We start from the raw sequence: 11363 nt of genomic DNA, 5'->3' as shown, positions 1-11363 counted from the left end.
TTTTGTAATTCATATTTCAATTAAATTTTTACTCAAAACGATATCATTTGTAATGAAAAATAGAAAAATGCAAGAATTTTCACTTGTCTATTTGTGCCCTTTACACTGTAAAAAAATTGTAACACTCCACAATCAAAAATTTCAATTGACCGATAACATCTAAATTTTTCAATTGGCCCAAGTGAAATTCTGTAAATTCTAAAATGAAATGTACAGATTTTCACTTGGGCCAATTGAAAAATTTAGATGTTATCGGATTTTTTTTTTTCGTTTTTAAGTACAGTTTTAACAGCTCTATAGAAGCTGGAATAATACAGACCTCTGGTCATTCTGTAGAAGAATTGAGTGGTTAATACTGAGGCTGAACAGAAGCATATGTGTATTTCATTCATAAAAGAGCCCTATCAGACCAAAGACCTGGAGCTCATAATCAATGAGTGGATACTGAACATATGGCCCAAGGTTTAGCCCAATCAATGGCTATGCATTTTCCTGCATTGAGGACAGTCGGAGAGACAGGGAAGCTTACAAGTGTGTGCATGTGTGTGTGGCTTTGAGACTTACAAGCAAAAAGAAATGCTTTACTCTTTCAAGTGCTCTGATTGGACCTTGGGCAAGCAATCTTTTGTTTTGGGAGAATGGGGAGGTTGGATTCACTGCCCTCCTTTATCTAATGGCCCAGGTTGGGATAAAATGGCCTTTGCATAGAACAAAAGGTCCACTAATAAAAATTAAACAATGAAGGGAGACAAGCAAGGCCAGTGAGCAGAGCGGTAAAGGACTGAGTATTTTCTACTCTTCTGTCTATTTATCAAATATAATATCAACATCATTCGTTTTACAGTGCCATAAGTGAGGAAAAAAGAAGGAATGTACACTGCTTTGTAGGACACCATAGAGAGAAATATTCAGGGTTACCTTAGAAATTACATTAGAAATTTGTGCAGAGTAATGATAACAGTTTGCAAACTTTTCACTGAGACTTTCCAAAGGTTTACAGAAAGGGCTCTAATATACTGTAGTATATTTCCTTTAACAGGAAATGTTTAGGCACATATCTTTGCAAATCTATAAGTATCATTAATTAATGGTGGGCGATACTAATACTTCCTTCAATCCTGGTTCAATATGTAAATATGTATGGTTTTTGAAAGTCTAGACAGCGAAAAAACTAAACAAAACATTTGTTACCAAAGCAACCCATGCAGATAGGTTGATTATGTCTGGACACACAAATCTCATTTGATCACTTGCAATTAATAGTGCAGACAGTCTGCCTGAAAAGATCTGATTTGAGAAAAAGTCTGATTTGCCTGCAGTCTGAACATAGCCTAAAGAGTGTTAATACTGTGGCTCTGACTATGTCCGTTTGGTGACACTAGGGGGGCAGAAATTACACACTTCATCTTCAGAGGGCAATACTCACATGGTATATTCATCATTCCAGTTATGGCCGCACTTTCCGAATAGTTCTACCAGAAAGACTCAGAGGGCAGGTGAACGTTTACATGGTATTCATCCCATAAAGCATTAACAGATGCTGGTGAGCTGCAATGATTCATGTCAAGTTGTATAGAAAAGTTCTTAGGCGTAGGCCCCGTCCTTAGTCCAAATCCTGGGGGATGTAGACTGATCCTGCAGAAGATGAAGGCGGGGCGGAGCCTAACGTCGATGGATGGACAGGGACCAAACTGGTGATGGTGGGGAAGATGGAGAGGAACGTCAGCGTCATCAATTGCGAACGTAAAACAGAGTGTTCGGTGCTTATATACTCCAGTGTCAAGCAGTAATTGGCCAGACCTATTAGTATGAATGACGTGGCATTAGAGTCTTCCTGGTAGAACTTATGCTAAAAGCTATCATTTCTAAAAGGTTTTTTTTAATCAATCAATCAATCAATCAATCAATCAATCAATCAATCAAATAATGGCACATTTAAAAACAACACAAGTTTTACACTCCCAAAATTACAAAACGTCAATACACATATAAAACACAATACTCATCACTATTCAGTCTCCAAGCATCTAAGGGCAATTATATGCAACAGAGTAGAGATGCATCTTCAACACTGACTTAAAACATTCAATCGAGTCCTCTATTCCAGAGGTGAGGCGCTGCCACAGAGAAGGCACAATCTCTTTTAGTCTTCAACCGAAATTTTGGGACATTTAAAAGGAAACTGAGACTATCTTAAAGGTCAAGGAGATGATGCTGTAACAGGCTGGAAGTATATTCTTGAGCAATTTTCAGATCAATGCTTGGCTAAGTCTAATATAATTTTTTTTCCACCATTATGATGAGCAGAGCAGGTTAAGTAATGATAGCATTTTCATTAGAAAATGGTTCCATAACCGTTAACCGTACTTCACTCAGAAATTGCTAGTAAATTAAAAAAATAATTACATCGAAAATGGCACGTTACACACTGAATTAAATGTGAGATTAAAGACTTTTTTTCTTGTAAAACATATTCCAATAATCTTTTTTTTAAAACATACTTAAATTATATATTTAAAATATACTTTATAAAATATAAACTAAGCTGGTGGAACAGCTTTAGTGATGTGGCGTCTCGCTAAGGTAAATCAGGTGTGGCTGTAATATTTGGTTGAAGTTACAAGTCAATATACAGTATTAACTAACAGATGAAGTGAACAGGAGAAATACCTGGAAATCACACTCCAATATTTGTTTACCAGTGAACACGTCATCACAGACATATTTGTTTGTAGATTCTAATCCTAATTTTAAACCACACTGAAAAAAAAAAAAAAAACCTTAACTGTCAAAAACAGTAACCGTTCGACTAGATGGAATTATGTTTATATTTGTGTATGTGTGCATGAGAGAGAGAGAGCAGAGCAATAACAACAAACATTAATTGTAAAGTGATGTCTTGCATTGCACATCCATGGGAATGCGTTCTCCTCTCATGCTGTATGTTGAAGTGGTTGTACTGTCGTAGATATGCAGAAACTGTGAATGCAAATGAACCCCCTGCACCTGTACCTTCCAATTACCTCCCAAGAATTGCATTAAGCCTCTGGAGCCGAGGCTCACTGGAATAACAGAATAACAGATGAGATGGCAAAATTACTAACGTGCCTGGCAGGAAATTGGAAAATGGGAAATCTGTCTGGTGAAAGTATTCAATTACTGTGCTCCTTTTCCACACGTTCGGCCACGTTTCTGAAACATGGTAATTTCCGCTTTTCTCACCGCCTCTTGTGCTGAGAACAGAGCCTACACCAATCACAGATTATTATTACACAGATATGAATAATACACACTCAAGTTCATGGCTGCACCCTCAGCTCTTTTCCCGGCTCTGCTGTTATGCTTTAGAACGATGATGAGTTTAAGATAAAGAAGGGTGGAATTTGGCAGCATAAAGGACGACATCAGGCTCGCCCGCACCTTTAAAGTCAAATAAGAAATCTTTAATCTAATCGCACACTTAGGCTCAGTGCAGGCGCACATAAACAGACACCCTCCCTCTACCCTTCCAAGTCAGTTCTGCCGGTTCCTCTCTTTTCAGCTGGGAGATGCTATGTGTCTAATTCCACGTTGTTATTGATGCTGGCTGCTCCCCTCGATAAGAGCAGGCGGAAAAATCAATCACTCCCATTAGACGCTGAGAGAGTGACAAGAGGGCAAACCCTGGCAAGGGCCCCCACACACCCCCTCACTGCATTTGCTACTGTGCGCTTTGCTCTTTTACTGTATCTTTCATTTAAGTGTCTCTTTTACATATCTGTTTGTCTACCTTTGTCATGCCTTTCCCCATTTCACACTTTTAAAAGCTCAGCTTGTGTTGAATGTGTCTTTTGTTATGTTGGTTTATGATTTTACACATGTGAATAATAAATAAAGTGAATACAAATAATAATCACAACAAATAAAATACCAACGATAAAAATAATAAAATAACTACTAATAATCGCAAATAACAATCTGTACTTTCAAATTGTACATGTGCGTTGATTCATAAAGAGTTTATGAAACCTATATATTTTCAGATGTCATTACATTTAATGATAAATCATGAAAAGAAGACATACACTCTCACCTGATGGAATTTCTGCACAATTTGCTCAATCAACACAAAGGTTAATAATGTTAAAGTTCTCCATTCACCCAAAACTCCAGCTTCTGTTCATAAGAGAGGGTCATGATCTGTGCCGTAATGGGAATGATCACCACCCACAGCTGCAAGTTTAGGGCAGATCAACTGTCTACCGAGTGCACTTATTTTCAATTCATTATAGGCCACGGCCATCGTCGATAAACAGTTTGCAGGAAACAAAGGCACCTGGATCCATCATGTATTGTAATCATGCTGCACCACATGCACTAATAAGCATTTGGATGTTTGTTCTTTAAAGCAGACGCTGACTGTCCAATAAATGGGATTGTGAATCTAAGGTTTTATGATGATGCAGTTTAAAAGCGTAAAACAATTGATTTGCAAAATTCGAAAAAGTTTTATCAGCACGCGCGCTATTTACAGCCTGAAGTCCAAGAGCAAAAAGTCTCCACAGAGGACGTAATGACATTCTAAAACCTCCAAGAAAATCGTGAACTGATCCGTAAAGACACACCTGAAGTCAATAATGAGCGAGGGAAACAGGACAAAAGAATAAAAGAACGAAACTGTGATTCATCAAAACAATTTTAGCAAATAAATAACGGAGCAATCTTCGAGCTAATGGAGCCCTTTCACAGTCGAATAACTCAGCACACACACTCCATTAACTAAACTCAATACCAAGATCATTATTATCTGATAGACATACAAAAGAAGCACCCCATAGCCAAGCCTCTCAGTCCACATGGCGATTAATTACTTTAATTCACCTAATGTTAAATAACAATATATGTGAGTGTATGTCCTGCAGAGCCAGACTCACAATAAAGCAGCATCTCTAAATTGTCTCTATGATGATCTCTGCTCAGATCGATTATCTTATCAGCATTCACTTGCTTCACAAGTTAAATTATGTTCCTATTAGGCCCAGTCTACATTTAAATCTTATTCTGTAAAGGGCACCATCTAAAGTAATGTGCTTTTTCTTTCCTGAAGAAAAAAACAAAGGCACAAAAGTGCATGGGTCTGATTTCCTAGCAAGCCCCAATAAAGCATGTGTTTGTGCATATATGATAAGTAACAGGATACCAGTGTTTGGGTCAGCATCACTTTCAATGACCCCCGTTTTAGAGATGCTCTACAGAGCTGCTTTTTGAACTCATTTCATATTTGATGATCTTTAAATATTACTGAATAAACACTGAACAATGACACTATTTTCTTTTTAGAGCTGCTTTACAGCAGAATTGAACTCTGTTTGCATCATTGAATCATTATTTTCCTGTTTATCCCTGTAAAGCGGCTTTGAAACTATCTGTATTGTGTAAAGCGCTATGTAAATAAAGGTGACTTGACTAGGACTAGAGTGACACAGAAAGAGTTTAAACTCTTGGCAGCCATCCCTCTTTCTTATTCTCTTTCCATCTCTGTATTTCCCCCGTACTGATTTCCGATCCTGAGCTTGAGGGTAAATCCTGCTTAGCATTGCCATTCAGTCCTGCACATGAAATCCATTTCTTGGCTCTCCTCTCTCTTAAGGGTGAATCTGTTCTAAAAAAGCACTCAAGTATTGCTTTTCTCTCCTCTCATTCATTTACCTGCTGTCAGTGAAACTAAACCTTTAGTTCAGGGGCATCGCTAGACCCTTTTTACCAAGGCACGAGCCCCTGTAAAATATTACAGATACATCCTTATCTGACAATCGAGGTTGCCATAGACCGACCTGCGAATAATTTCCCTTGATAATATTTCAGCAAGTATGCCATGTGTGTTTTCTATCAGATGCTTAGAATCAGAACTAGCGATGCCAAAATCTGAATGAATCACTCTTCTGATCCAATCAGCAAAAATGACTAACTGTCCTCAATTTGATTCATTCAAACAGTTCACTTATGCAGTGAATTGTTTGCAGCAGTTTCTCACACCAAAATATTAACAGGATATTTTATAAGAAAGAAAAAAAATTGCACTGGATGAGCGCTTCTATCTTTTATCATTTGTCGGAGATGAAGCAGCTTTTTATTGCTCATGCAGATTATGAACAACGCTGTACTGCAGGTAAAGATTTATTCCATATTTATATCCATTTTATATCCATATTAATCAAACAAATAAAGAGTGTCAAAATATGTGGACGCTTTTTTTTGAAAGGCTAAACCCTTGCTTTACTCTAATCACTCTGAAATTAAAACTAAAATCAAGGCCTTTAAACCACTTCTAATGTGTGAACTTTGAAAACCCAAATGAAAAATAGACCACAATGATACGATCTTAGTTTTTTTTACTTAAATGTATTATCAATTAAATACATTCTGTTTATATATGTTCTATATTTTTATTGCTTTCATAAATGCTGCATATATTTCGTTACATAAAAATATAAATGTCAAAATAATAAAAAGAGGAGGACCTCTGATATTAATCACATAATTCTCTTTCAATTGAGAACAGTTTCGCCTCCATAAGTCAGTTATAGAACAATACTGCCATCTTTTGGAAATCTGTCTGAAACGCCTCTATTCTAATACTGTACTTGAGCTAGTAGCAAGATTTAAGTTACAGAATAATTGTTACAGTTAAGTTAAAAATATGTTAAACAAAATTACTGACTGAAAGCTCTCTCATTTTTTATTTTTTTTTGGTAACTGTGACTGTCAAATATGACAAAAAGATATTTCCTTTGCGTGCATTGTGTGATTAATTAGACCATAAATTAGTATTTGGAATATAGCCTTTAACTGATTTTCAGTGAGTTGGTTCCACCTTAAACCCTGGGTTATGAAAGCCGTAGTCCAGAACAGGGCTAGCACTGGTTTTGTGGGAATAACCTTGAACTGCAGTGCCAAAGGAATGACAATGCTGTTACAGTATTACAGTGAGTTGTTTAGCAACAGACAACCAATCAAAAACTGAGTGCTTACCTCATTAAATATTCATGTGAGTTGCAGAGTATAGTTGCAGAAACATTCACATAGTTATCTTAGTTGTTGTTTGGATTCAGCATCTAAGGGGAAAAATGAAGAATGTACAATGATGACAAATTGTGTTTAAAGAGTGACCTGACTATCCAAAAATAATAACTAACCCATGGTGTAGTGGCTCGCAATCATGGTCCTGGAGCACCCCAACAAACTGCATTATGGATATCTCCATTATTAACTCATCAGATCCTTAGTAGAAACCTATCTGAAATGAAAGTTAAGGGAAACACAAAATGAGGCATGGTGGGATTACTCCAGAACTAGGGTTGGGAAACAATGTTAGCAGCAGTGAAATGTGGAGTTATGTGGAAATGTCACGAATTATAGCCTGGTTTATGCGAACTTCAGTACTCTAGCTTTAGTTGAAACTAGATTTAAGGACATAATTTATTATTAAACAACTAAAAGCCCATTTTCATAATTTGGTAAATCACAAATTTCCTTCATGTCTTCCCCCCCATAATAGTGACTTTTTGTCTCATAATTTCTGCTTATCAAAATTTCAACCTTTAATGTAATAATTTTGACTTTTTAGGTCATAATTATGACTTTTTATTTTGATAAGTAGAAATTATGAGACAAAAAGTCACAATTATGGCAAAAAAGACATTATTATTATTAGATAAAAATACATAATTATGACATAAAAGATTCAATTATTTGATAAAAAAAGTTTAAGAGTAAAGACATTTTATGTCATAATTATGCCTGTTTGTCACATTATTTCGACTTTTATATTATTTACCAAAGCAAGATTTTTCTTATAGGGCTTCCATACAATTTTTTACCTAAACAGTGTGCATCATTTAGAAACAATCGGTCAATGTGCAAAAGCCGTCGAATGCACTGTAAAATGTGATCAGTTGAATTAAAGTCCCATAGTCAATAAATGTATCCCTTAAAACTCATCTTTGATTTTTTCCTGTAAAAAAAAAGAAGAAAAAAAAAAAGTATTCATGCCTTAAAATAGCTTGAATGTAACTCTTCACCATTGTTTCATTTAGTACAGACCAATAAATATACAAATGAGCCCCGCCTCCACTCACTCATACAGGCTCGTCTACAAGTTGATGTATCAAAACGGTATCACGTTTTATGTCTTGCTCTCTACACTGTCGTACACATAACTGTAATTAATGTAAGCCTTTGGCTAAACTACGTTATCAAACAGCTAATAATGTGTTCCTAATGTTAAACATAGCCTACCATATTCCCGTTCTCCATCTGAGTCAGGCAGCTGCCTTCTAAAAATCAACATCCTTAGAAACGCTTTGAACAACTTAGAATGTCAGTGGAGTAAGGCATATTGTTCTTCATAACATTGTAATATACATCATATACATAATTCACCAGCTATTTTGCTAAATGTTCCTGATTTTTCATATCAACAGAAAAATATACAGGGATAACCTGGCTTCTCAGAGAATAGTTAATGATATGCTAAAGCCCGCCAGCACATTGATGTGATTGGTTAAAAGGTAGTTTGCGACGTCAGAAACACCAGCGATTTCAAACCACGTTTTTGAGACTGTCTTTTTTTTCACTGCAGTTTTAAGGACAAAATATCAGCAATGGTATTGACATGAATTTGCACATGATTTGTCTTAAAGCATATTAAAAACACCACATAGCCTACTGTAGACATATAAACAACATTAAAAATCTTGTAATGGTTTGTTTTCATTTAACTTAAAAAAAGTAAGGAAACTTATTAAGTAAATAAACTTCATGCGTAATTAAAAAAGCAATAAATAAAACAAATTCCCCATAACTTTTTTCCTCACTTTTTTTTGAGTCAAGACAACTGATCACTTTTTACAGTGTAGGCTACATACCACTCTTATCATTTCTGTCATATGGCACAAATAGATATTCTAGTACAACTATTATGCTTGATTCTGTCTAACCACCTGTTTATTGGGCAAGACAGAAGAGGGTATTCAGGGTGTCTACAGATATGAACAAGTTAAATTTAAGACTTTTTAAGACCTTTTTAATGCCACTTTGAATGAAATTTAAGACCAAACCTGTGATGGAAATACAAATTATATTACATAAGTATATATTAGCAGAGCTCGAATTGAGTCAAGTCTTATGGGGGGTCCCCAAGTTTTTTTTGGGCGGGGGGTTGGTTAGTCTCGCAATATACACTTTATACAAAATATACAGTATATTTGATCATAATATGCGTATATATACTATTTATTAAAAACGCTGGATAAAGAATTGTGTATATATATATAATTCTTCTTTTAAATTACTTACTAAAGTAATATGGATTTAGAGGGTGAAAATTTCTAACCTCCCTAACTCAATTTTCTAGTGACTGATAACATCTAAATTTTGCAATTGGCCCAAGTGAAATTCTGTAAATTAAATTTTATAATTTACAGATTTACAGTCACTAGAAAATTTTGAGTTAGGGAGGTTAGAATTTTTTTACAGTGTACTTTATATATATATATATAAACTCTTTTGCCACAACTGAAATGGAGAACTGAACATAACTATATATAATGTGTTACATAGAAATGTAGAAAACACGTTTCGGCCCAGATCCGGCCCACATCTGGCACTTGTGGAATGCAGATCTGACCCACATGCAGCATGGAATGATGACACTTGGGCGGCTCACTCCTGTTTGCCAGATCTGGGCCACAAGCAGGCCATAGCAATGCCACAGCCAAGAGCAAAGAAATAAACCAGACCTGGACCTTATCTGAGCCGAAAAACTGTGTATATTAAATATGGAGTCATTTCAGCCTTAATAAGCCTGTTAACAAGCAGAATCACTGAAGGAAAGAAGAGAACAGAAAAAGAGACGAGCAGAAACACAAGAACTACAACTGACTTCAGCCACAGTCTGATGAAATCAACTGAAGCGAAAAGGAGACATTAAATCTGTGAAGATCTCAGCAGAGGAGGATTAAACAACTCCACAAACAACATCTTAGACTGTGGCTGAAGTCAGTTGTAGTTCTTGTGTTTCTGCTCGTCTCTTTTTCTGTTCTCTTCTTTCCTTCAGTGATTCTGCTTGTTAACAGGCTTATTAAGGCTGAAATGACTCTATATTTAATATCAGACTTTGTGGCTCAGATAAGGTCCGTTTATCAATGACAGCCTTTAGATTTCGATTGTAAAACTAATTAAAATATAAACTAATGGTTTAAAAATGTGTTATTTGTTAAGTGACCATGGTATAAGCGGGTTAATGCCCTGCGAGGTGTCCATTGTCAGGTATTAATGGACTTCGGCGGAGGCAACCGTCCGACGCGCATTAATACCTGACAATGGACACCTCGTCGGGCATTAACCCTTACTTATCCATCTTCATCGAGATCTCTAGCACTCCTGTAGAACAAGGAGAACTATTAATAATGAAAAATTAGTAACTTAAGCCTAAGTGTTTCCAATTTATGCAAGGAATACAAAAGCCCCGGCATGGAGTGTACAGATATAAAGTAGAAAGATATACAGAGAGAAACAATTACCCCTCAAAAAAGTCAGTAAGAAGCTTTCTCTTCCCGACTGGGAGTGGAGGTTTATTTTTCTCCATTTTTTAAAAAGCTAAAATTAGCTTCACCGAAGCGGCGCCAAACAAACAATCCTGTCAGTCAACGATGTCATGCGCGCGCACAGCGCTCTTTAGATGTGGGGCGGGGCGTTTACATTTTAAAGAGACAACTAGCTATAAACAAACTTAAAATAAATTATTGTAAATAATCAATTCACGAAATGTACTGTATCCATTGCATGCATTTAATCAGATTTGTCATTATTATTTTTACTAAAATAAAAATATCTGAGGGACCCCCCTAATTCTATTTTTTATTTCTTATGGGGGGTCCCTAATACCTTATGGGGGGTCCCGGATCCCCCCAGCCCCCCCTCAATTCGAGCACTGTATATTAGGGGTGTAACGGTTCACAAAATTCACGGTTCAGTTCGATACGATACACTTGTGTCACGGTTCGGTTCGGTTCGGTCCGTTTTTGATACAGCATAAAGAAATAAATGCCAGAGAAATGTCCTTGATTTAAATGTTTTATTCTTTTTTATATTAAAACTAACATCATAAAATATGTTGTTGTTTTTTTTTTTTTTTTACTTTGAGCAATTCTAGAGCTATAATTGACTATTCTTAGGAGCATATAAAACAAAACAGCTCCTTGGAAAAAATGAAATGTCATATTGTAATAGTTATAAACAAAGGTTTATTTTAGTTCAGATTAACATTTGAGGGCAGCAATTATATTCATAATGTCAAAATAAAACCGACGTGTTAGTTGAAG

The 11363-nt window shown here is 35.9% G+C and overlaps 1 long non-coding RNA gene across 1 annotated transcript; it reads right to left on the bottom strand.

Moving 5' to 3' along the window:
- Positions 1–275: 275 nt before the first annotated feature.
- Positions 276–10714, bottom strand: LOC311298458. Its single transcript, XR_014628961.1, has 4 exons — positions 10563–10714; positions 7176–7276; positions 7012–7094; positions 276–1691 (listed from the first exon to the last, which is right to left on the bottom strand). It is a non-coding gene; the product is annotated as an uncharacterized lncRNA (long non-coding RNA).
- Between the last annotated feature and the right edge of the window lie 649 nt (positions 10715–11363).

The sequence above is a fragment of the Rutilus rutilus genome (assembly GCF_951802725.1).
Source record: "Rutilus rutilus genome assembly, chromosome: 10".
In the NCBI taxonomy this organism is placed as follows: Eukaryota; Metazoa; Chordata; class Actinopteri; order Cypriniformes; family Leuciscidae; genus Rutilus; species Rutilus rutilus.
This window is presented reverse-complemented; position numbering and strand designations above follow the sequence as displayed.